The 25427-nt window shown below is 43.7% G+C and overlaps 1 long non-coding RNA gene across 1 annotated transcript; it reads left to right on the forward strand.

The window, feature by feature from the left end:
• The first annotated feature begins 11812 nt into the window (after window positions 1-11812).
• Window positions 11813-17346, forward strand: LOC129859453 (uncharacterized). The gene is made up of 4 exons (XR_008760167.1): window positions 11813-12346; window positions 14657-14827; window positions 14919-14958; window positions 15049-17346. It is a non-coding gene; the product is annotated as an uncharacterized LOC129859453 (long non-coding RNA).
• Window positions 17347-25427: the final 8081 nt, after the last annotated feature.

Raw genomic sequence — 25427 nt, forward strand, 5'->3', positions numbered from 1 at the left:
GCATACTCTGAAACTCCAGAATAAATTGACGAACACACCAGTAGTATAAACCAGCCTTTAGTTTTGAAATCTTTGGTTATTTCGTACATAGCCTCACATGTAAATCCATAATGAGATGTGTTGGGCTAAAGCTTAAAACGGTGTGAATGATGCTGAATGAGTGTAGACAAAGAAGAGCTCTCCAGTAGGTACCAAAACATTCAGGGGCCATTTTCTCAAAAGTGAGGTTACAAGTTCATCAACTTTCAAAGCACAATTACTTTCCCATTGTTCCTCAACTGTAGTGTATGAAATACCATTTTCACTATTCACTTTTACCCAACGTAAAACACAACATTTACAATTTTACTACATAAGACCGAATCGAGCAGGTCGGTCACTAATAATAATAATAATAATAATAAACAGTACAGCAGCAGCCTAAGTGATGTGTGTGTGTGTGTGTGTGTGTGGTGGTGAGTGTGTGTATGTAAGTGTAAGTGTGTGGATGTCAGTGTGAGTGTGATAGGCGGATATACATTTAAACGGGGCTGAAAAGTGACTGGTAGCAGGAATATATAAATACATATGGTAATATACTAATGGTAATATATACATGTACAGATAGATAGCAATAAAAAGTTTACCATAAAGGCTCAGAATAAGTTAGAGGAAGAACAAAAAGAAATGGAGTAACTTATTCAAGAAAGATCAAGTGCAATATATTATAAAATTAAAGCGAACTGGATGGAATATTGGAAACAATTGACCAAATAATTTTTTAATCTTCAACATAGAAATGCTACCAATTTTTGTTTTACTGAAACTTGTTTCAAATGACGCTGTCACCCATGATTCACCAAACGATATTTTGAAAAAGGAAGTTCTTGTGAGGGTTAACACACTTAAATGTCTTATTCATGTCGGCCATGGAGAAGGAGAGCCCACAGTTCTTGGTAGCGGGCTGCGGCGGTGCTACTGTGTTATCCTCAAAGCGGGCAAAGAAGGTGTTTAGCTTGTCTGGAAGGAAGACGTCAGTGTTCACAACGTGGCTGGTTTTTCCTTTTGTAGTATGCTACATACAGTCGGAAGTTTACATGCCCCTTAGCCAAATACATTTAAACTCAGTTTTTCACAATTCCTAACATTTAATCCTAGTAAAAATTAATTCCCTGTCTTAGGTCAGTTAGGATCACCACTTTATTTTCAGAATGTGAAATATCAGAATAATAGTAGTAATAATGGACAAATTATGTCAATTAGCCAATCAGAAGCTTCTAAAGCCATGATATAATTTTCTGGAATTTTCCAAGCTGTTTAAAGGCACAGTCAACTTAGTGTATGTAAACTTCTGACCTACTAGAAGGGGTGCAAACCAGCACCGAATAGACAGAAACCTAGCAAGTCAGAGGTACTAAGAAAATTCTTAAGTTTCTTCAGCTGATCCCTTCCAGGAGATCAGTACGTTGAACCTCACATCTTTTTTTTCTCTTCCAAGCTACAAGATACATGTTTGTTGTCACTGTTGATATTGTCCCGTGCTGTGCTGTTCGAAATAGGAAAATCAGAAAATTGTGTTACGTCAAAACATTTTTGTTTACAAAAATGAATAACTGAAATAATCAAACAATATCTCTAATTATTTGTTTTTGTAGGAGGGAGTTCCTTTGGCTGATCCTGACACTCTACTCCCTGGTCAGAACCAACCCAGCAGATGTGCTCACGAGCAGACCGCCTACGGGAATCGTTTTCCGCGATGATCCAGGACTCCTTATTACCAACTGCAGAGTACACACACAGAGGGTGTACGTCCGCCTAGAAGCAGAGAATGTGTACATTCCATCTGCGGCGCATATGAGTTGGGCCGGGGCTTACTGGCCCACCCAGGCAGTTAAGCACGTCCAGCTAGACACTGTCCATATGTTGGCCCAACTCCAAAAGTTCACAATCACCCAGTCAGAACTAGCAGAGCCCAGGCGAGAAAAATTTGTCGGGGTGCTACTCTCGATAGGTGCAGCCGTAGGGTCACTATTTGCTCTGCCGTCAAAGCAGTCAGTCTAGCCACAGTCAAGAGAAATGTTAGGGAGATTACCGAAGAGATGCCACTTATTTATTTATTTTTAACCTTTATTTAACCAGGTAGGCCGGTTGAGAACAAGTTCTCATTTACAACTGCGACCTGGCCAAGATAAAGCAAAGCAGTGTGACAAAAACAATAACACAGAGTTACACAAACAAACGTACAGTCAATAACACAATAGAAAAATGTATGTACAGTGTGTGCAAATGTACAAGAGTAGGGAGGTAAGGCAATAATTAGGCCGAAATAATTACAATTTAGCATTAACACTGGAGTGAAAGATGTGCAGACAATGATGTGCAAGTAGAGATACTGGGGTGCAAAAAAGCAAGAGAATAAGTAACAATATGGGGATGAGGTAGTTGGGTGTGCTATTTACAGATTTACAAGCCAGATTCACAGTGCTTTTGGTGTAGTGCAAATGTAAGTTAATAAAAAAAGAAATCTGTTAGTTTAGTGCAGTTTAGTCTAGTGACATGTCTGCTGCTGATGTCTGACGCCCTTTTATGGCCTGTACAAACTGTGCAAATACAACTATGAAGCTGTTGTTAAGGCCATCTGAGCCATTTCAGCCGCCCTGGCTTCCTTGTCTGCTGCATCGGCTGTTGCCTCATCTTCACACAGCTGATTGAAATGTTGATCCTGTTATTGATGCTGGGCCTCAAGTGTCTCCAGGTATGAAGCCTCGGGTCTCCATCATGAAGTTCAGGTATTTGCTGGTTTTGCTTGCAGAGTGTTTTCTCTTTCCTGATAAAATATATTGGCAGAGGTAATGACATGTACAGTACAGGAAAAATAAGGTACAGACTCCATATCAAACTTGAGGACAGCTAGTGTGAGTGCTGTTTTGTTCTCCAACCATGTATTGTCTGATCAATTTTATTAAATATTATCCAGCAAAGGCCAGTGTTGGTCCAACCATATTTACCAATCAGGTACACCAATGATGCAAATAATAAAGGTCTTGGGTCAGAATTTGATTAATTGAATCAGTGTGACAGTTGTATGTATACATTCGTAGATCCACACGGTCTCCTTGAATAATGTTTAGGAACTTAACACTGCCACAAAAGCCCTCTGTGGATACGATTTCCCTCCCCTGTTGAAGGCAGCTAAATTGTGTGACTAGGCTTAACAAGTGAACATGACAATCAATTGACATTGAACTGTTTTACCAACTGAGAATGGACATTTGGTGCCTTGGGGTGCAGGGCTTAAGGGTTGCAGGAGCATTGCTTCTGTCGATGGACCCTGGGTGTCTGGGGGTGCAGGGCTCTGAGGATGTGGGTTCACCATTCGAGCACACAGATACCTCTGAGTCTGTAGGTTCAGGAATTTCCTCTAAAAAGTATAAGTGTTTGTTTTGTATAATGTAAAGTTGGATATCCGGCTAACGTCAAACAATTTGCTAAGTCCATGGTGTTGTCCTTCCATGGATGTTTATATGACAAGTTATCGAATCTGGTTCACATTGCATCGCAGTGCTCACTCTCACATGCTACAACTAGCGACGCTAAAGACATTGATAGCTAGTTGAAAACAATGTATTTTAATTTTGTATTTATTAGGATCCCCATTAGCCAATGCTAATGACAACAGCTGGTCTTACTGGAGTCCACATAACAAAAAATCGTCTTCGTGAGAGAGAGTGGACCAAGGCGCAGCGTGTGCAAAATACATCTCTTTTATTTTAGAGAAGGGAAAAACACGCAACGAACACTATTACAAAACAAAACAAAACAACAAACAATCGTGAAGCTAAATACGTAAGTGCAGACACAAGCTACAAACGTCCAACATAGACAATTACCCACAAAACCCAAATGCCTATGGCTGCCTTAAATATGGCTCTCAATCAGAGACAATAAACCACAGCTGTCTCTAACTGAGAACCAATCTAGGCAGCCATAGACATACAAACACCTAGACAAGCCACTGCCCCATTAAACGTACAAACCCCTAGACAAACCAACACACATACATCCCCATGTCACACCCTGACTTAACTAAAATAATAATGAAAACAAAGATAACTAAGGCCAGGGTGTGACATTTAAAAACATTAACATGTAGTGTCTGTGTGTGTGTGCATCTATCAGTTACACATACATGTCAGTACATACACACAACAAGTAGGTCACATGGGGGAGAGTGTTTGTGCCATGAGGTGTTACTTTATAAATTTTTTAAAACCAGGTTTGCTGTTCACTGCGAAGGGAGTTCCATGCACCCATTGCTCTGTGTAATACTGTACGTTGCTGGGGAGTGTGAAAATACCCTTGGTGGCATATCTGGTGGGGTAAGTGTGTGTGTATATATGCTGTATGTAAGTTGACTATGCAAACCATTTTGGAAATTCCAACACATTAATGTTACTTATAAAAACAAGAAGTGATACAGTCTATCTTTCCTCAACTCTTAGCCAAGAGAGATTGAATCTATATGTTTTGACCATAACAGTTTACAATCTAAGGTACACCAAGTAATGTTGATTCCTCAACTTGTTCAACAGCCACACCATTCATTACCAGATTCCGCAAAGGTCTATTACTTAGGCAATTATTTGTACCGAATACAAATCTCTTAGTTTTAGAGATGTTCAGGACCACTTTATTACTGGCCACCGATTCCAAAAACTGACTACAACTCTTTGCTAAGGGTTTCAGTGACTTCATTAGCTTTGGTTGCTGATGTGTATATGGTTGAATCATCAGCATATATGGATACACATGCCTTATTTAATGCTACTGGCAGGTCATTGGTAAAAATAGAAAAGAATAGAGTGCCTAGAGAGCTGTCCTGCGGTACACCACACTTTACATGTTTGGCATTAGAGAAGCTTCCATTAAAGAAAACCCTCTGAGTTCTATTAGATAGATAGCTCTGAATCAACGATATGGCAGAGGCTGAAAAGCCACAACACATACATTTGATCAACAACAGGTTATGGTCAATAATATCAAAGGCTGCACTAAAATGTAACGCTACAGTACCCACAATCATCTTATTATAATTTTATTTCATCCAATCATCAGTCATTTGTATCAGGCCAGTACATATTGTGTGCTTCTCTATAAGCAAGTCTTGTTAATTTGTTTTCAGAGAAATAGCACTGTATTTGGTCAAACACTTTGCTAATAGCTGGCAGCAAGCTGATAGGTCTGCTGTTAGAAGCTGTAAAGGTCGCTTTACCACTCTTGGGTAGCGGAATGACTTTGGCTTCCCTCCAGGCCTGAGGACAAACACTTTCCTCTAGGCTCAGATTAAAGATATGACAGATAGGAGTTGCTTTGGATTCAGCTACCATCCTCAGTAGCTTTCCATCTAAATTGTCATTGCCAGGAGGTTTGTCATTATTGATCGATAACAATCATTTTCCTACTCATTCCACAATAACTTTACAAAATTCAAACTTACAATGCTTTTCTTTCAAAATGTGTTTGTTTATGCATGGATATGATGGCCCACTGTTCGTTGTTGGCATTTCCAGCCTAGGTTTGCCCACTTTGACAATGAAGTAATCATTAAAATAATTGTTAACATCAAATGGTTTTGTGATGAATAAGTCAACTGAATCGATGAAAAATTTGTTGAATTCTTCTGACCCCATTTCCATTTAAATTACAGTTCTTCTTTCCATCGTTCTTTATCATTGGTCTTCAAAATACAGTTTGTCCATCTTCAGTCACATCATTTATCAATTTGCAGTAAGTCAGCCAGACTTATTAGCCACTCCCTTTGCCCCATCTCTTTCAACCATACAGTTTCAATTAATTCCATGGAGCCTCAAACGTGCTGTTAGTTTCTTTTGTAACCCTTATTTCTCCCCAACTGGTAGTTATAATCTTGTCTCATCGTTGCAACTCCCCAACGGGTTCGGGAGAGGTGAAGGTCGAGTCATGTCCTCTGAAACATGATCCTTTTGAACACACTGCTCGCTGAATCCGGAAGCCAGCCACACCAATGTGTCAGAGGAAACACTGTTCAACTGATGACTGAGGTCAGCTTGCAAGTACCTGGCCCAGCCACAAGTAGTCGCTGGAGCATGATGAGCCAAGGAAATCCCTCCTGCCAAACCCTCCCCTAACCTGGACAATTGTGCGCCGCACTATATGGCTCCCAGTCACGGCAGGCTGTAACACATGTTTTTACTGTAGTGCTATAAATACCCTGTTAGTTTGATTAATAACATTCATGAATAACATTCAGAGTCTGTTTATCAGTTGGTGTTTGTAAGTGTGTGTGTGGTACGGGGTTGAAGCTACGAACCCATAGGCTTGGCTCTCTCATCCCGTTCAGGCTTTTGGGAGGGGGGTTGGACAATAAGCCTGTCATAGCGGATGTATGCAATGTCCCCACACACTCTGGCATCTTCATGGCAGCAATAAGTTCTTTCCTTATCTGGCGCACAGCTTCAGAATAGTCCTTGTTAAGGAAGATGTTTGCAAAAGTATTCACCCCCATGGCATTTTTCCTATTTTGTTGCCTTACAACCTGCAATTAAAAATGATTTTGGGGGGGGTTTCTATTATTTGATTTACACAACATGCCTACCACTTTGAAGATGCAAAATATTTTTTATTGTGAAACAAACAATAATAAAAAAAAAATGAAAACTTGAGCGTGCATAACTATTCAATACTTTGTAGAGCCACCTTTTGCAGCAGCAAGTTTCTTGTGGTATGTCTCTTTAACTTCTTGCGAATATAGGGGGTGCTGTTTCGACTTAGCATAAATTGGTCTCCAGATTAAACTGCCTAGTACTCAATTCTTGCTCGTACAATATGCATATTATTATTATTATTGGATAGAAAACACTCTCTAGTTTCTATAGCCGTTGGAATTATGTCTCTGAGTGAAACAGAACTCCTTCTACAGCACTTTTCATGACAGGGAGTGAGATTTCAGAAATCTTGGCCCCTGTTCCCAGGTCAGTTGTAATGTCCCTGTGAATGCTATGGGGAAACAAACACTGCCTACGTCTTCCTCTAGATGTCAGTAAGTGGTGACACTTTGAATGGAGTCGATTGCGCAATCAGGGCCTGTATATAAGACCAATGACCGGAAGTACATTTCTTTTCGTCTCTGCGCCTGACGCACGATGGACGTCGGACTTGCCTCCTTCCAAGCTGTTGTTTAGCCAGTAATATTTCTCCGGTCATGTTTTTACTCGTTATAGGTGTTAAAAACATCATAAGTTAGTTAATTTAAACCATTTTATAGCAATTTATATCCGTTTAGGGCGATTTTATGGCATTTCTGTGTGACGCACTTCGAGGAGCTGGGCACTTTTCTAGTACATGGTGAACGTTAGTGGCCATTTCGACGGGACAAGAGGACATCTTTCGACCAAAAGACGATTAGACCGGAGAAAGGATTCATTGCCCAAGATTCTGATGGCAGTTCAGCTAATAGTAAGAACTATTTATGATGATAAATCGTTGTTCTGTCGAAAAATGTTAAACGCTTATGCCGCCATTTTCTTTGGGGTAGCTTTGCTTTGGCGCAACCTGTATTGAACAGTAAGGATCATTTAAAAAATGTAATTCAGCGATTGCATTAAGAACTAAATTGTCTTTCAATCGCTGTCCACCTGTAACGATCGTCGTAATATTCTTCCTCCTCCTCGGACGAGGAGGATAGGCGAGAAGGATCAGACCAATATGCGGAGTGATAAGTGTCCATGATTATTTATTAAAACGAAACTGAACACGAAACAAAAGCACACCATGAAACAATCGACAAACAGTCCCATGTGGCACGAATGCAGACACGCGATACAACCACCCACCATACACACATGAAACCACCGGCTGCCTTAGTATGATTCTCAATCAGAGACAAACGATCTACAGCTGCCTCTGACCGAGAATCATACCAGGCCGAACACAAAAACCCCAACATAGAAAAACACACATAGACCAACCCACCCAACTCACGCCCTGACCAACTAAATAAATACAAGAAAAAATGAAAACATGTCAGGAACGTGACACCACCCTGTATTTTTTTGTCAAGTTTATGAGTATTTATGCATTAGACAAGATCACTGTCCAATATGGCGCCCGACATTTTCTGACCAGCTTGGCTACTTTTCTCATTGTATAACCACAATTTTGGTGGCTAAATATGCACATTTTCGAACAAACTCTATATGTATGTTGTAATATGATGTTACAGGAGTGTCATCTGAAGAATTCTGAGAAGGTTAGTGAAAAAATTAATACATTTTGGTGGTGATAATGCTATCGCTCTTTTTGCCGTGAATCAATGCTGGGGTAATGTTTGTACATGTGGTATGCTAATATAACGATTTATTGTGTTTTCTCTGTAAGACACTTAGAAAATCTGAAATATTGTCTGGATTCACAGGATCTGTGTCTTTCAATTAGTGTATGCTGTGTATTTTTAAGAAATGTTTTATGATTAGTAATTAGGTAATACACGTTGCTCTCTGTATTTATTCTAGTCGAGTTGTGATTGTGGGTGCAATTGTAAACTATGATTTCTACCTAAAATATGCACATTTTTCTAACAAAACCTATCCTATACAATAAATATGTTATCAGACTGTCATCTGATGAGGTTTTTTCTTGGTTAGTGGCTATCAATATCTTTATTTGGCCGAATTGGTGATAGCTACTGGTGGTGAGAAAAAATGGTGGACAAAGAAAAATGGTGTCTTTTGCTAACGTGGTTAGCTAATAGATTTACATATTGTGTCTTCCCTGTAAAACATTTTACAAATCAGAAATGATTGCTGGATTCACAAGAAGTGGATCTTTCATCTGGTATCTTGGACTTGTGATATTTATTTTTTTTTTTTTTTTTTTTTTTTTGGGGGGGGGTGGATCAGCTTAATATTGCGGAAAGAATGTTGCTTCCAATGTAATTGTCTGCATCATTTCCAATCCCCCATATTTTTTGGGGTAAATATATATATCCATATATATCTTGGACTTGTGATTGAATGATATTTAGATGCTACTATTTACTTGTAACGCTATGCTAGCTATGCTATTCAGCTTTTTGACTGGTGGGGGTGGTGGGGGGTGCTCCCGGACCCGGGTTTCTGAGGCGGTAGAAGTTAAACTTGGCACATCTAGCCACTGGGATTTTTGCCCATTCGTCAAGACAAAACTGCTCCAGCTCCTACAAGTTGGATGGCTTCCGCTGTTGTACAACAATCTTTAAGTCATACCACAGATTCTCAATTGGATTGAGGTCTGGGCTTTGACTAGGCCATTCCAAGACATGTAAATGCTTCCCCTTAAACCACTCGAGTGTTGCTTTAGCAGTTTTCTTAGGGTCATTGTCCTGCTGGAAGGTGAACCTCCGTTACAGTCTCAAATCTCTGGAAGACTGAACCAGGTTTCTCTCAAGAATTTCCCTGTATTTAGCGCCATCCAGCATTCCTTCAATTCTGACCAATTTCCCAGTCCCTGCCGATGAAAAACATCCCCACAGCATGATGCTGCCAACACCATGCTTCACTGTGGGGATAGTGTTCTCGGGGTGATGAGAGGTGTTGGGTTTGCGCCAAACATAGCGTTTTCCTTGATGGCCAAAAAGCTGCATTTTACTCTCATCTGACCAGAGTACCTTCTTCCATATGTTTGGGGAGTCTCCCACATGCCTTTTGGTTAACACCAAACGTGTTTGTGTATTTTTTTCTTTAAGCACTGGCTTTTTCCTGGCCACTCTTCCATAAAGCCCAGCTCTTTGGAATGTATGGCTTTAAGTGGTCCTTTGGGCAGATACTCCAATCTCCACTGTGGAGCTTTGCAGCTCCTTCAGGGTTATCTTTGATCTCTTTGTTGCCTCTCTGATTAATACCCTCCTTGCCTGGTCTGTGAGTTTTGGTGGGTGGCTGTCTCTTGGCAGGTTTGTTGTGGTGCCATATTCTTTCAATTTTTTTAATAAAGGATTTAATGGTGCTCCGTGAGATGTTTGAAGTTTGGGATATTTTTCATAACCCAACCCTGATCTGTACTTCTCCACAACGTTGTCCCTGACCTGTTTGTAGAGCTCCTTGACCATCATGGTGCCGCTTTCTTGGTGGTGCCGCTCGCTTAGTGATGTTGCAGACTCTGGGGCCTTTCAGAAAAGGTGTATATATACTGAAATCATGTGACAGATCATGTGACACTCACAAATTATGTGACTTCTGAAGGTAATTGGTTGCACCAGATCTTATTTCGGGGCTTCATATCAAAGGGGGTGAATACATATGCACGCACCACTTTTCCGTTTTGTATCTTTTTGAATTTTTTGAAACATGTTCTTTTTTCATTTCACTTCACCAATTTGGACTATTTTGTGTATATCCATTACATGAAATCCAAATAAAAATCCATTTAAATTACAGGTTGTAATGCAACAAAATAGGAAAAACCCCAAGGGGGATGAATACTTTTGCAAGGTACTGTACCTTGTCTTTGAACCTCAGGAACTTGACCACTATTGTATTACCGTGCTAATCATCACTGCTCGGCGACATCATGGCTTCAAATATCGCTGTCGATGATGTTGAATCCAGTGTCCCACTGGTTTCGAACCACCAGGAAAGTTTTGCAGTCTGAACCACTTTTGACGTTGTGGTCTTTTCAATTTTTATATTCCTTTTTGAGTTTCTAATGTATTCCCTGCACTGTTTTGCTGACCGAACATATCTGATATTTTTTAGAAGACCTTTTCATTCTTGGTGGAAGAATCCAGTTGCCTCTGGATGCTGGAGTTTGTTCAGATGCTCAAATGCACTTGGACATCTCCAACTGACCAATTCTCTCCTTCCACTGTGACATCATTGCGCGAAAACTAATCATTGAGTTCAGCCATTTGTAACCCCACCCACTGGCCTACTTGGTTTGAGGTCAGTAGCAGATATCAAACGAGGCTGTATATCCAGCTTGGTTCGAGGAATAAAGCGGGCCATGGGCAAGAGCAAATGAAAAAGGAACCATGATATTCACGGCATGGCCCTGCAATGCAAAAATGGGGCCATGTCAAATAATTTCAGCCTCCTGAGGAAGAAGAGGCACTTCCGTGCCTTCTTCGAACTATGCTGGTGTGAGAGGACCATATTATGTTGGCACCCCCCTCCATCCCCCCTTTTGGTAGAAAAAGAAGGTAGAGGATATTTCTCATCCACATGTCCTCAGTACCTTGCCTTGGGCATTGTTCATGTGAGGCTTAGCTCATACCAGCTTCCTTCCTCCCATAAACCCCATGTATACCCCAACCAGTCTGTTGTGTCCATCCAATGCTCTTTTCCATCTCCCCTCATTTCCTCCACGTATATCCATTCTCTATTGTTTTCCATTCCCCTCCCCTCCTCTGTGGCATATCCGTCTCCTCTCTCTGTTATATCCCGCTCATCTCCCTTCTGACAATACCCTGATTTCCAGTGCAATTACACTTTAAGAAGTTAATCCTACTGGTTGTCACTCAGCTCATTCTCACCCACAGATTCATGTTACTTGCTCTCTTTCTGTCTCTCTCTCGACTAGGGGTGTGACATTGTGATCTTAATGTTGAAAGAAAAAACGTAATTTAAAAAACATATAATTACAATTTTAGCTGCAGAAAATAAACAGCAGAATGGGTACATTTCCACAACAACTAAACGTGTTGAAGTTTGAGGCTCAACTTCTCTGCTGTTTTGGTGCTACCATTCTGTGAACAGTGTGATGCAAACCCATGCACATAAGCAGATACTGTATGTGGCAGAGTGAGAGTGAAGTGTTGCATCTTTCTTCTCAATATCCTAGCCTATTCATTAATGATAGGCCCTGCTTTACTGAAGTTGGGAAACACTGCATGCCAAGAAATTGCGACATAAAGAATAACATTTCGGGTTAAAGCTTTTTATTGCCGATAGATAGGCCTAGTGCACGGTTCTGATTGTCTGCCTGGTGGCCGACCTGCCTACACTGTGCCCCTCCACTTTCTCTCCACCCCTTGCTAGCTCGCTATGAAAGATGCAAATGTTTGTTTTCTCAAACGTAGTCTCCTCTATTCCAAAAATACTGAATCTTAGGAGTCAATTCCTAGCGGAATCGAATCTTGACACAGAGAAATGAGAGTCGACATCGGGAGTTTACGTGCAAACACTGATGGAATAATTTTGGAGTCAACTCTCCACCACTATGACATCGTCGTTAGCAGTTGAAAAAATGGCAGAAAAAGGCAAGCGACAGCAATACGATATATGGCAATACTTTAATAAGTTAAATGAAAAGGAAATGCAAACTTTGCGAGGTGGAATTGGGGTACACCATCTGAAAGGTAAGCAAGCTGATATTTCCAAACCGTTGCTAGCTGCAGCACAACTCCATTGTGAATTCAAGTAGAATTTTATGAATGACAGAAAACCCTTTAAATGTTAAGAAATGTCTCGACCTAATACACCCAAGCACACACTCACTCTCTCTCGCTCTCTGTCTCTCTCTTCTCACGTTCTCTCTTAATCCCTGATTAAACAGAGTCAACTTCTCCCCGTCTTCCCTCTCGTTCCCCCGCAGTGTCCTCTTATCTTGGAGGACGGGTGTCGAGGACTGTGTGTGTGTGTGTGTGTGTGTGCGTGGGTGGAGGAACGTACGCCTGTTAGAGGAGGGATAATTAGGGCTTTACTTTAGACTCACAACTCTGTTTGAAGATGCCCCCAGTAGAGTTTTCTGTCAGTCTTCACAGGACTGTTATTAATATGATGTATGAGGAGAGGGAGAGGAGATTATTCTTTATTCTGTGCTTCATTCTATAGCTACAGGACTCCTGATATCTCCAGGAGTGATCGCTAGGGCCATCTACTTTAAGTCCTGGTTGTCTTCCCAGTAGCCTACTTGGTGTGTGAACTGCTGACTGCTCATAACTTGCAGATGATTGTTGACACATGAACCAGGATTAAGGGGCAGGGCAATTTGTGACTGTTGTTGTTTTGGTCATCAGCGCTTGTATTTTAGGCAATCAGCAATTAGTACCAGCAATTAGTACCAGGAGGTATGCTCTTCGCCTCTGCAAAGGCAATTAGTCTCAGTACTCCAATCTTCCCTGTTTTCTCAGCGGCAGCTGTAAGAGGCAGTTGTGTCAGCGGTGGTCTCATAGTGAAACTAAGACCACCGCTGAAACAAAGACGGTTCTGCCGACTTATTCGAGGAGAGGAAAGGCTCCACACTCTTTCACTTGAGTATCTTAGTTATTTTCAGATTCTCGTTATGCTCTTTTGTAGCTTTGGCAACTATGTGTGTGTTTTCTATTCCTGTTCGCTCCTCTCCCTGTAGGCTTTACAGATTCTCCCCACCCCTTGGCTGCACACCCTTCTAATTTAGTGTACAAGGCGCACACAACCCATGTGGAATTTGGAACTGCCGGATCTGTATCAAGATCGCAACGTTCATCTCACCCTATGCTGCCCTTTAGTCCATTGACTTTTGGCCTCGACAGAGACATGGATCACCCCAGAGAACCCTGCTACTCCAGCTGCTCTCTCTTCATCCGACTAAATGTTCTCTCATAGTCCGAGAGCATCTGGTCATCGCGGTGGTGGCACAGCGCTACTCATTTCTCCTAAATTTAGATGTTCTATTTTACACCCTCACTCACCTGTCAATCTCCTCATTTGAATTCCATGCTGTCGCTGTAACTTGTCCACTCAAGCTTAACATTGTTGTCATCTATTGTCCACACGGTGCCCTTAGAGAGTTCCTCAATGAGCTTGACACCTTGTAAAGCTAATTTCCTGATGATAACTCACTGCTCTTTGTACTTGGTGACACCAACCTCCCGACGTCTGCCTTCGATTCATTTCTTTCCAACTCTCTCTTTCCCCTCCTTGCCTCTTTTGACCTCACCCTTTCCCAATCCCCTCCAACTCATACGGCGGGCAATACGCTTTACCTCATCTTTACCACTAATCTCACTGCAACCCCATTCCAGGTCTTTGATCATTACTTTGTTTCCTTTTCTGTCTCCCTTTCCTCCAACAGAAGCCACTCAGCCCTTACCCAGATGGTCATGCGCCGTCACAATCTTCACTCTCTCGATCCCACTACTCTCTCCTCTTCTATGCTATCATCTCTCCCTTCTGCTAAATCATTTCCCCTCCTGTCTCCTGATTCCGCCTCTTCGACCCTACTCTCCTCACTTTCTGCATCCTACGACTCACACTGTCCCCTTTCCTCCTAGCCGACTTGGTCCTCCCCTCCTGCTCTGTGGTTGAGTGGACTCATTGCGAGCTTACAGAACAGGGCTGCGGGCAGCTGAACGAAAATGAAGGAAAACTAAACTTCCAGAGGACCTATCATCTTTTCACTCCCTCCTCTCTACCTTCTCTTCCTATACACTGCTAAAACCACTTTCTATGACTCTTAATTTCAAGCTTCGGGCTATAACCCTAGGCAACTATTTTCTACCTTCTCCTCCCTCCTTAATTCTCCACCACTCCCCCTCCCTCCTCCCTCTCTGCAGACGACTTTGTCAACCACTTTGAAAAGAAGGTTGACGACATCCACTCCTTATTCACTCAGGCAATTGAGTCCACTGGTCCCACTCACACAGAACGACCCTACGCCTTGACCTTTTTCTCCCCTCTCTCTCCAGATGAAATCCTGTGACGAGTGAGGTCCGGCTACCCAACAACCTGCCCACTCGACCCATCACCATTCCTCACGTTCCTCATCAACTCATCCCTAACCACTGGCTGAATTCTGTTTTCAAAATAGCCCGAGTTGCTCCCTTCCTCAAGGAACCAACACTCGACTCCTCTCTGAGGTAAAACATTACAGACCACTATCCCTTTTCTTTTATTTCCAAAACACTTGATTGTGCTGTCTCTGACCAACCCTCTCGCTGTCTCTTTCAGAATGATCTTCTTGACCCTAACCAGTCAGGCTTCAAGACCGGTCAGTCAACCGAGACTGCTCTTCTCTGTGTCACGGAGGCTCTCTGTACTGCCATAGCTGACTCTCTCTCCTCTGTTCTCATCCTCCTAGATCAATCCACTGCCTTCGACAGTCTGAACCATCATGTCCTCCTCTCCACCCTCTCAGGGCTGGGCGTCTCAGGCTCTGCACACTCTTGGATTGCATCCTACCTGGCAGGCCGCTCCCACCAGGTGACATGGAGCGAATCTGTGTCTGCATCATGTACTCTTACTACTGGGTTCCCCCAGGGCTCACATCTCTGAGTCAATACATATTAGAATCAACTTTGGCAGTGACTACAGATGTGCGTATTTCTGGCTAAGTCTCTAAGAGCTTTACACACCTGGATTATACAATATTTGCACATTATTATTTAAAAAAATTATTCAGCTTGGTCAAGTTGGTTGATGTTCATTGTTAGACAGACATTTTCAAGTCTTGCCATATATGTTCAAGCCGATTTAAGTCAAAATTGTAACTAGGCCACTCAGGAACTTTCAATGTTGTCTTGATAAGCAACTCCAGTGTATATTTGGCCTTGTATTTTAGGTTATTATTTCAGCTTTAAAAATTTTATTATCTGTCAAGATTTCCCAAAAATATATAAATTGTATTATGGGGTATTGTGTGTAGGCCAGTGACACAAAATCTCAATTGAATCCATGATAAAAATTCAGCAGACGGAGAGAAGAGAGAACGTGCAATCAAGAGGGATCAAAAGCAGTTGCTTTGTGAGGTATTGCTACCTGAACATTCATTATCTAAGTTATTGATAGTTTGTATTCAGCAGTGATAGCCTTGTTTACTTTGAAGAACTACTAAAATAGTGATTTTGTCAGACAGCATAGGCAGCAGGTCTATAGAGATGAGATTATGACTTGGAATTAAATAAAGTTTAAAAAAATGAATATTTTATTAAAGTAAAATAATGTGTATAGTAGATGGTTAATAAGTGATAAGCACTAATGGGTAGTCTCTACCATCATGGAATTGTGTTAATTGTTTTATTCTGTTACAGCGTTCAACCCATATTATGCATAGTGCATTTAATGTCTAATCAAATCGGAAACAGTAATTCTTTTTTAAGAATCGAACCGAACTGGCCTCAAAAAGCACTAATTACTCATTACTAGTAGCCACTACCCTATGGGCCCTGGTTAAAATGGAATAGGGAGTCATTTGGGACACAGTTTATGTAAACGGTATGGAATAATGCTGTTTTGTGATGCAGTTAGCCACATAGCCACTCTGGAGCTTACACACTTATTGTAATGTTCACCTGGAAATGCATCCTACTTAATTTAAAGGACTTAGACTAACATCATACATTTGGCATGGATCCTCAGATCCTCAAAAGGTTCTACAACTGCACCATCGAGAGCATCCTGACTGGTTGCATCACTGCCTGGTATGGCAACTGCTCGGCCTCCGACCTCAAGGCACTACAGAGGGTAGTGTGTATGGCCCAGTACAAGCTTCCTGCCATCCAGGACCTCTATACCAGGCGGTGTCAGCGGAAGGCCCTAAAAATGGTCAAACACTCCAGCCACCCTAGTCATAGAGCGTCACCAGACCGCCAAGTCTAGGTCCAAGAGGCTTCTTAACAGCTTCTACCCCCAAGCCATAAGACTCCTGAACATCTAATCAAATGGCTACCGAGACTATTTGCATTGCCCCCCCCCCACCCATCCCCTCTTTTACGCAGCTCCTACTCTCTGCTATTATCTATGCACAGTCACTTTAATAACTCGACCTACATGTACATATTACCTCGACTAACCGGTGCCCCCACACATTGACTCTGTACCCCCTGTATATAGTCTCGGTATTGTTATTTTACTGCTGCTCTTTAATTACTTGTTCCTTTTATTTCTTATTTGTATTTTTTAAACTGCATTGTTGGTTAGTGGCTTGCAAGTAAGCATTTCACTGTTAGGTCTACAGTTGTTGTATTCGGCGTAGAAGAATATTTTCAAGATAAATACACAACGCAGAGGATGAGAGGACAAGAGTACTAAACTAAATATAGTACTAATGGTCAATAGGGAATTGTCAATGTAAATAGGAGTTGGGTCTCAGCTCAACATCTGTTTAGAATCTGTGGAATGTCACTCCTGAACTCCGAGCTACGTGTGCTACGTTCTGTGCATTGAGTCGGGAGCAGCATACTTGTTATTTGGCCATTTGCCAGTCATACTGCAAGGACTTCTGATTGGTCAATCCCATGCTAGGGTGGGGGGTTATCAATGGCATCCTGTTCCTTCGTTCAGTGGAGAAAAGCTGAGGACAGGGGAGACTGAACATCTACGTCCCATCATAACATCTATGATTTGTGTTTCTCAAATAAACACATTTTTCTCCCCCTGATTTGCTTTGGAGTTTGTGTTATTGAAGAATGACATATATTCATAACAGGCGCAGGAGACTAAAAACATTTTATTTTATCTCTCCTGTGGCTCTCCCTTTTCCCATATTTTTTTCATGGAGAGATGAAGGGCCGTTGGGTTACGGTGGGTGAAGGAGGTTGGGAGTGAAGGATGGATGGAAGGAGGGGAAGGGGGGGGTCAATCCTCAAGGCCTTTGTAACGGCTTTCTTCCTGGGGTGAAGGAGAGGACCAAAATGCAGCGCGGCTAGTGTTCAACATGATTTAATAAAGAAGAGACAATAACGTGAACACTATACAAAATACAAAATAACAAATGTGAAAACCGAGACAGTCCTATCTGTTGCAGAACACAAAGACAGAAGACAACCACCCACAATCCCCAACACAAAACAAGCCACCTATATATGATTCTCAATCAGGGACAACGATTGACAGCTGCCTCTGATTGAGAACCATATTAGGCTGAACACAGAAACAGACAAACTAGACACACAACATAGAATGCCCACCCAGCTCACGTCCTGACCAACACTAAAACAAGCAACACACATAAGAACTATGGTCAGGACGTGACAGCCTTTACATTTCTATTCTATAAACGTTTTGCTGGGGAACAAACAGAGAGAAGAGCAGAATATCTGTTTTCAGCCTGACCTTGTGATTTACTGAACAAAATCTGTCGATGAGAGGGCTCTCTCTCTGTGACCGAGTGCTCATGTTTCATTGGTTTAATATTGCATTACTGCAGTCTGGCATTCGGACAATAATAACACAGATAGTAAATACCAAGCACGTTGGACAGAACAAGAATCATGGCTACTAAATTAGACCATATGCATTACCAGGGAGGATGGTCATTTTCATTACCCTGGTCTGGGCTGCCTGAATTACTCCTTCATTACCAGAGACAGGATCTGTCCCAAATGGCACCCTATTAATGTACTACTTTAAACCAGTTCCGTAGGGCTCTAGTCAAAATGAGGTTGCGATATAGGGAATAGGGTGTCATTTGGGACACAGCCCAAGAGACAGTTAACTCTTTCCCAGTATAAACGATCTGAGACAGACACCTTTATTTAGTGACAATGTTTTTTCCCTACTACAACGGTCAACTCTCAAATGCAGCCTATCCATCATGTCACACCTTCTATTGTCACGCCCTGGCCTTAGTATTCTTTGTTTTCTTTATTATTTTAGTTAGGTCAGGGTGTGACATGGGGAATGTTTGTGTTTTGTTGGTTTTGGGTGTTTCTATGGTAAAGGGGTTGTTGGGTGTAGTATATGGGTTTGTGTTGAGTACATGTGTCTAGCGTTGTCTATGTATGTTTAGTTGTCTAGGAGAGTCTATGGTTACCTGAATGAGTTCCCAATTAGAGACAGCTGATTTCGGTTGTCTCTGATTGGGAGCCTTATTTAGGGTAGCCATAGGCTTTCATTTGTTGTGAGTAGTTGTCTATGTGATACGTTTGTAGCCAGTGTGTGCACATCGTTGTTTAGCTTCACGATCGTTTTCTTGTTTTGTTTAGTGTTTAAGTGTTTTTGTTTCGTTTGCCTTCTTCGTTAATAAAAAGGAGATGGCTTATTTTCCTAAAGCTGCGTTTTGGTCCGTCAATCCACCACACGATCGTGACAGAACTACTCACCAATACAGGACCAAGCGGCATGGAAAGCGGCAACAGGACCCACCTACACAGGATTCGTGGACATGGGAGGAGATACTGGATGGTAAGGGGCCGTGGGCACAACCGGGAGAATATCGCCTTCCTCGTGAAGAGCTGGAGGCAGCTAAAGCCGAGAGGAGGCGATATGAGGAGGCAGCACGGAGACAAGGCTGGAAGCCCGTGAGTACAACCCAAAAATTTCTTGGGGGGGGCCTTAAAGGGAGTGTGGCGAAGTCAGTTAGGAAACCTGCGCCTACTCCCTGTACTTACCGTGGAGAGCGAGAGTACGGGCAGACACCGTGTTACGCAGTAGAGCGCACGGTGTCTCCTGTACACGTGCATAGCCCGGTTCGGTACATTTCAGCTCCACGTATCGGCCGGGCTAGACTGAGCGTTGAGCCGTATGTCATGAAGCCGGCCCAACGCATCTGGTCACCAGTGCGTCTCCTCGGGCCGGCGTACATGGCACCAGCCTTACGCATGGTGTCCCCGGTTCGCCTACATAGGCCGGTGCGGGTTTTTCCACCTCCCCGCACTGGTCAGGCGACGGGGAGCATACAACCAGGTAGGGTTGGGCAGGCTCGGCGCTCAAGGGAGCCAGTACGCCTGCACGGTCCGGTATTTCCGGCGCCACCTCCCCGCCCCAACCCAGTACCACCAGTGCCTCCTCCACGCACTAGCTATATGGTGCGTGTCTCCAGCCCTTTACCACCAGTGCCTAAACCACGCACTAAGCCTCCTGTGTGTCCCCAGAGTCCTGTGCGTCCTGTTGCTGCTCCCCGCACTAGCCCTGAGATGCGTGTCCCCAGCCCGGTGCCACCAGTCCCGGCACCACGCACCAGGCCTACAGTGCGCCTCAGCCGGCAGGAGTCTGCCGTCTGCACAGCGATGCCTGAACTGCCCGTCTGCCAAGCGCCATCTGAGCCATCCGTCTCCCCAGCGCCATCTGAGCCATCCGTCTCCCCAGCGCCATCTGAGCCATCCGTCTCCCCAGCGCCATCTGAGCCATCCGTCTCCCCAGCGCCATCTGAGCCATCCGTCTCCCCAGCGCCATCTGAGCCATCCGTCTCCCCAGCGCCATCTGAGCCATCCGTCTCCCCAGCGCCGTCTGAGCCATCCGTCTGCCATGAGCCTGCAAAGCCGCCCGTCTGCCATGAGCCTGCAAAGCCGCCCGTCTGCCATGAGCCTGCAAAGCCGCCCGTCTGCCATGAGCCTACAGAGCCGTCCGCCAGACAGGAGCCGCTAGAGCCGTCCGCCAGACAGGAGCCGCTAGAGCCGTCCGCCAGACAGGAGCCGCTAGAGCCGTCCGCCAGACAGGAGCCGCTAGAGCCGTCCGCCAGACAGGAGCCGCTAGAGCCGTCCGCCAGACAGGAGCCGCTAGAGCCGTCCGCCAGACAGGAGCCGCTAGAGCCGCCCGCCAGACAGGAGCCGCTAGAGCCGCCCGCCAGACAGGAGCCGCTAGAGCCGCCCGCCAGACAGGAGCCGCTAGAGCCGCCCGCCAGACAGGATCTGCCAGAGCCGCCCGCCAGACAGGATCTGCCAGAGCCGCCAACCAGACAGGATCTGCCAGAGCCGCCAACCAGACAGGATCTGCCAGAGCCGCCAATCAGACAGGATCTGCCAGAGCCGCCAGCCAGCCATGAGCAGCCAGATCAGTCAGCTAGCCATGAGCAGCCAGATCAGTCAGCTAGCCATGAGCAGCCAGATCAGTCAGCTAGCCATGAGCAGCCAGATCAGTCAGCTAGCCATGAGCAGCCAGATCCGTCAGCCAGCCATGAGCAGCCAGATCCGTCAGCCAGCCATGAGCAGCCAGATCCGTCAGCCAGCCATGAGCATCCAGATCCGTCAGCCAGCCATGAGCATCCAGATCCGTCAGCTAGCCATGAGCAGCCAGATCCGTCAGCTAGCCATGAGCAGCCAGATCCGTCAGCTAGCCATGAGCAGCCAGATCCGTCAGCTAGCCATGAGCAGCCAGATCCGTCAGCCAGCCATGAGCAGCCAGATCCGTCAGCCAGCCATGAGCAGCCAGATCCGTCAGTCAGCCATGAGCAGCCAGATCCGTCAGTCAGCCATGAGCAGCCAGATCCGTCAGTTAGCCATGAGCAGCCAGATCCGTCAGCTAGCCATGAGCAGCCAGATCCGTCAGCTAGCCATGAGCAGCCAGATCCGTCAGCTAGCCATGAGCAGCCAGATCCGTCAGCTAGCCATGAGCAGCCAGATCCGTCAGCTAGCCATGAGCAGCCAGATCCGTCAGCCAGCCATGAGCAGCCAGATCCGTCAGCCAGCCATGAGCAGCCAGATCCGTCAGCCAGCCATGGGCCGTCCCTCAGTCCGGAGCTGCAGTCCCTCAGTCCGGAGCTGCAGTCCCTCAGTCCGGAGCTGCCGTTCCTCAGTCCGGAGCTGCCGTTCCTCAGTCCGGAGCTGCCGTTCCTCAGTCCGGAGCTGCCGTTCCTCAGTCCGGAGCTGCCGTTCCTCAGTCCGGAGCTGCCGTTCCTCAGTCCGGAGCTGCCGTTCCTCAGTCCGGAGCTGCCGTTCCTCAGTCCGGAGCTGCCGTTCCTCAGTCCGGAGCTGCCCCTTATCCTGGTGCTGCCCCTTATCCTGGTGCTGTCCCTTACCCTGGTACTGCCCCTTAGTTCGGAGCTGCCCCTGACCCTGGTACTGCCCCTTACCCTGGTACTGCCCCATAGTTCGGAGCTGCCCCTTAGTCCGGAACTGCCCCTTAATGCAGTGGGGTTAATGTGGAGGGGGGTCATTTAGAGGAAGCTAAGGAGGCGGTTAGGGACTGTGGTGACGTGGGGACCACGACCAGAGCCGGAGCCGCCACCGTGGATGGAAGCCCACCCAGACCCTCCCCTAGACTGGTTAATGGTGCGCCCGGAGTTCGCACCTTAAGGGGGGGGTTATGTCACGCCCTGGCCTTAGTATTCTTTGTTTTCTTTATTATTTTAGTTAGGTCAGGGTGTGACATGGGGAATGTTTGTGTTTTGTTGGTTTTGGGTGTTTCTATGGTAAAGGGGTTGTTGGGTGTAGTATATGGGTTTGTGTTGAGTACATGTGTCTAGCGTTGTCTATGTATGTTTAGTTGTCTAGGAGAGTCTATGGTTACCTGAATGAGTTCCCAATTAGAGACAGCTGATTTCGGTTGTCTCTGATTGGGAGCCTTATTTAGGTTAGCCATAGGCTTTCATTTGTTGTGAGTAGTTGTCTATGTGATACGTTTGTAGCCAGTGTGTGCACATCGTTGTTTAGCTTCACGATTGTTTTCTTGTTTTGTTTAGTGTTTAAGTGTTTTTGTTTCGTTTGCCTTCTTCGTTAATAAAAAGGAGATGGCTTATTTTCCTAAAGCTGCGTTTTGGTCCGTCAATCCACCACACGATCGTGACATCTATTTACCTAGAGCCAGTATTAATTCTCATCACTCCAGTGAAAATTGCTATGTAACACTAATTGAGCTTTTCCACTGCAGGTTCGTGCCAGGCCGTGAATATCACAGTTCCAATTTAATTTCCATTTGCCCATGGCCTGCTTGATTCCTGGAACCAAGCGGGATATTCAACTTTGTTTGACATCTGGTACTGAGCTCGAACTAAGTAGGCTGGTTGGTGGGTTTACAAATGGCTTTACTCAATGATTGGTCTCACTCAATGATGTCACAGTGTCACAGTGTCAGTATGTTGTTAAAACCTCTTGACGCTAGGGGTCAGATTATTTTTTATTTTTTAAATAACGTTCCCAAGGTAAAGGGACTATTTCTCAGGTCCAGATCGTAGAATATGCATATAATTTACAGATTCGGATAGAAAACACTCCAACGTTTCCAAAACTGTCAAAATATTGTCTGTGAGTATAACAAAACTGATTCTGCAGGAGAAAACCTGAGAAAATCTAACCCGGAAGTGATTTTTTTTATTTTTTTATCTGTGTTTCTTGGCCCGTCTTTCTTCCATTTAAAGGGGTATCAACCAGATTACTTTTCCAATGGCGTCCTCAGGCTGTGACCAGGCTTTAGACATAGTTTCAGGCTTTTATTTTGAAAAATTAGCAAGATTTTTCAAAAGTAGTCAGGTGTCCTCTGAATAGTTCCTGCGCGCGAGAGGGTAGCTCCCCATTTTCTTTTTCTCTCTTATTGAATAGGTTATGGTCCGGTTGAAATATTATCGATTATGTTTGTTAAAAACAACCTGAGGATTGATTATAAAAAACATTTGACATGTTTCTATGACCATTACGGATACTTTTTGGAATTTTCGTCGAACGGAATGAGGCTTTGGTTTTCTGAACCTAACGCGCAACCCAAATGGCGTTTTTTTGTTATAAAAGTAATATTTATCGAAAAAAAATAACATTTATTGTGTAACTGTTAGTCTCGTGAGTGCAACCATCCGAAGATTATCAAAGGTAAGCGATTAATTTTATTGTTTTTCTGACTTTCGTGACCATGCTAATTTGGGGCTAACTGTTCTAGCATTGATTGATACACTCACAAAAGTTTGGATTTCTTTCGCTGTAAAGCATATTTTCAAAATCTGACACGATAAGTGGATTAACAACACGCTAAGCTGTGTTTTGGTATATTTCACTTGTGATTGCATGATTAGAAATATTTTTAGTAATATTTTGCGCCCTGCAATTCAGCGTTTTTTGACAGTTTGTCTAAGCCATAAAAGGACATCAGACACCAGCACTAGATTGTCACTAGATTAAACTGTCTGAAGTTCTTATGTAAAATACATATTTTTTTACTTAAATTTGCACTATACCAAAAGCATTGTGAATGTGGCTTTCAATTACTACATATTGAATGTAGCCTACTGTTAAACAATTAAAATATGGTACATTAGGTCAGATGACCTAATCAGATGATAATTAACCCAATCAACTATATTTTCTCCACCTATGCTATGGTGAGTTGATGTCTGCCCCATTGACCTAATCATACGATACCTAACCCAATCAACTATATTTTTTCCACCTATGCAATGGTGAGTTGATGTGTGTCCCATTGACCTCAGATTCACATGGAATTGTAGTGCAATTTAAATGTTAAATATGAAACTATTTGTGAAAAGAATAAATGTAATTTTAGCTTCTAAAGGAGAGAATTGGTTGTCATAGAGTAAACTCTGCTCACTCAGAGGCCCCGCCCAAGTGAACAGACTTTGGTTGTAAACTATGACACACGCCCTTCTTTCACCACTATATAGTTGACAAAAGTTCAACTTCCTGTTCCAAGGACGTGCGGACTTGCGGTCCCCACAAAAAGGACAAGGTCATCTACGGAACTAAGCCAACCTCAGCGTGAGCTCTGGTTGAACAACAAGAACCTAACAAAATTAGCATTGGATTTTAACGTGAAGATGACGAGCCACACTTTGAAAGGATGAATTTCGACTATACCAGCCAGAATATAGCATGAGCTTAAAGTATGGCAACTTGGTATGAACTTTGAACTCTTATTCACTATAGAAGTGATACCTCCTAGCCGTTGCGTTAGCGCAGCAACTGTAGACGTGGGCTAGGAGAGGACGGACAGAGTATCCATTCTACCACACTCCAGTTCACCACTAGACATTCTTCAGAGGACCAGAGATCCATGCTGGAACACCCCACCTTCTATCTACGACCAATCTACCGAAGCGCAGCTCAGAGTAAATATTTATTGCATTTTTCTTTTTCAAATGGCCGGTTATATAGAATGCATAAGATACTGTATTTACGATAGCATAGCTGCCTACGGCCCGATAGAGAAACAAAATATTTTTGTTCCTGTAACGGTCATCGTTGCATGATGAAGGATCGCACCAAAGCGCAGCGTGGTAAGTGTTCATGATTTTTATTAACACTGAACACTAGAACAAAAATAACAAAACGGGAAACGACAACAAACAGTTCTGTCAGGTGCAGAAAACACTAAACAGAAAATAACTACCCACAAAAGAGGTGGGAAAATGCTACCTAAGTATGGTTCCCAATCAGAGACAACGATAGACAGCTGTCCCTGATTGAGAACCATACCCGGCCAAAACAAAGAAATACAACACATAGATAAATGAACATAGAATGCCCACCCAAATCACACCCTGACCAAACCAAAATAGCAACATAAAAAGCTAGGGTCTAAGGTCAGGGCGTGACAGTTCTCAGTCTTCCCGCTCTTTCATTCAAAACCCAACCCCCTTTCTTTGTGTAACCAACCATCATATCTGTTCCGTCTGCTAGGGACCTTTTCCTTTATGACATCTTTGTAATCAATGTATAATCCATTCTGTGTAGATGTAATTCTGTGTGATTATTGAGGTATTTAGTAAATAAATATTTAAACCAAATGTTGTATTGCTGATTCAACTTGTTAGCCAGGGTTCGTGAAGATAACCAATAATTTACAACTTTCACATAAGAC

Source organism: Salvelinus fontinalis, chromosome 7 (genome assembly GCF_029448725.1).
Source record: "Salvelinus fontinalis isolate EN_2023a chromosome 7, ASM2944872v1, whole genome shotgun sequence".
NCBI lineage: Eukaryota > Metazoa > Chordata > Actinopteri > Salmoniformes > Salmonidae > Salvelinus > Salvelinus fontinalis.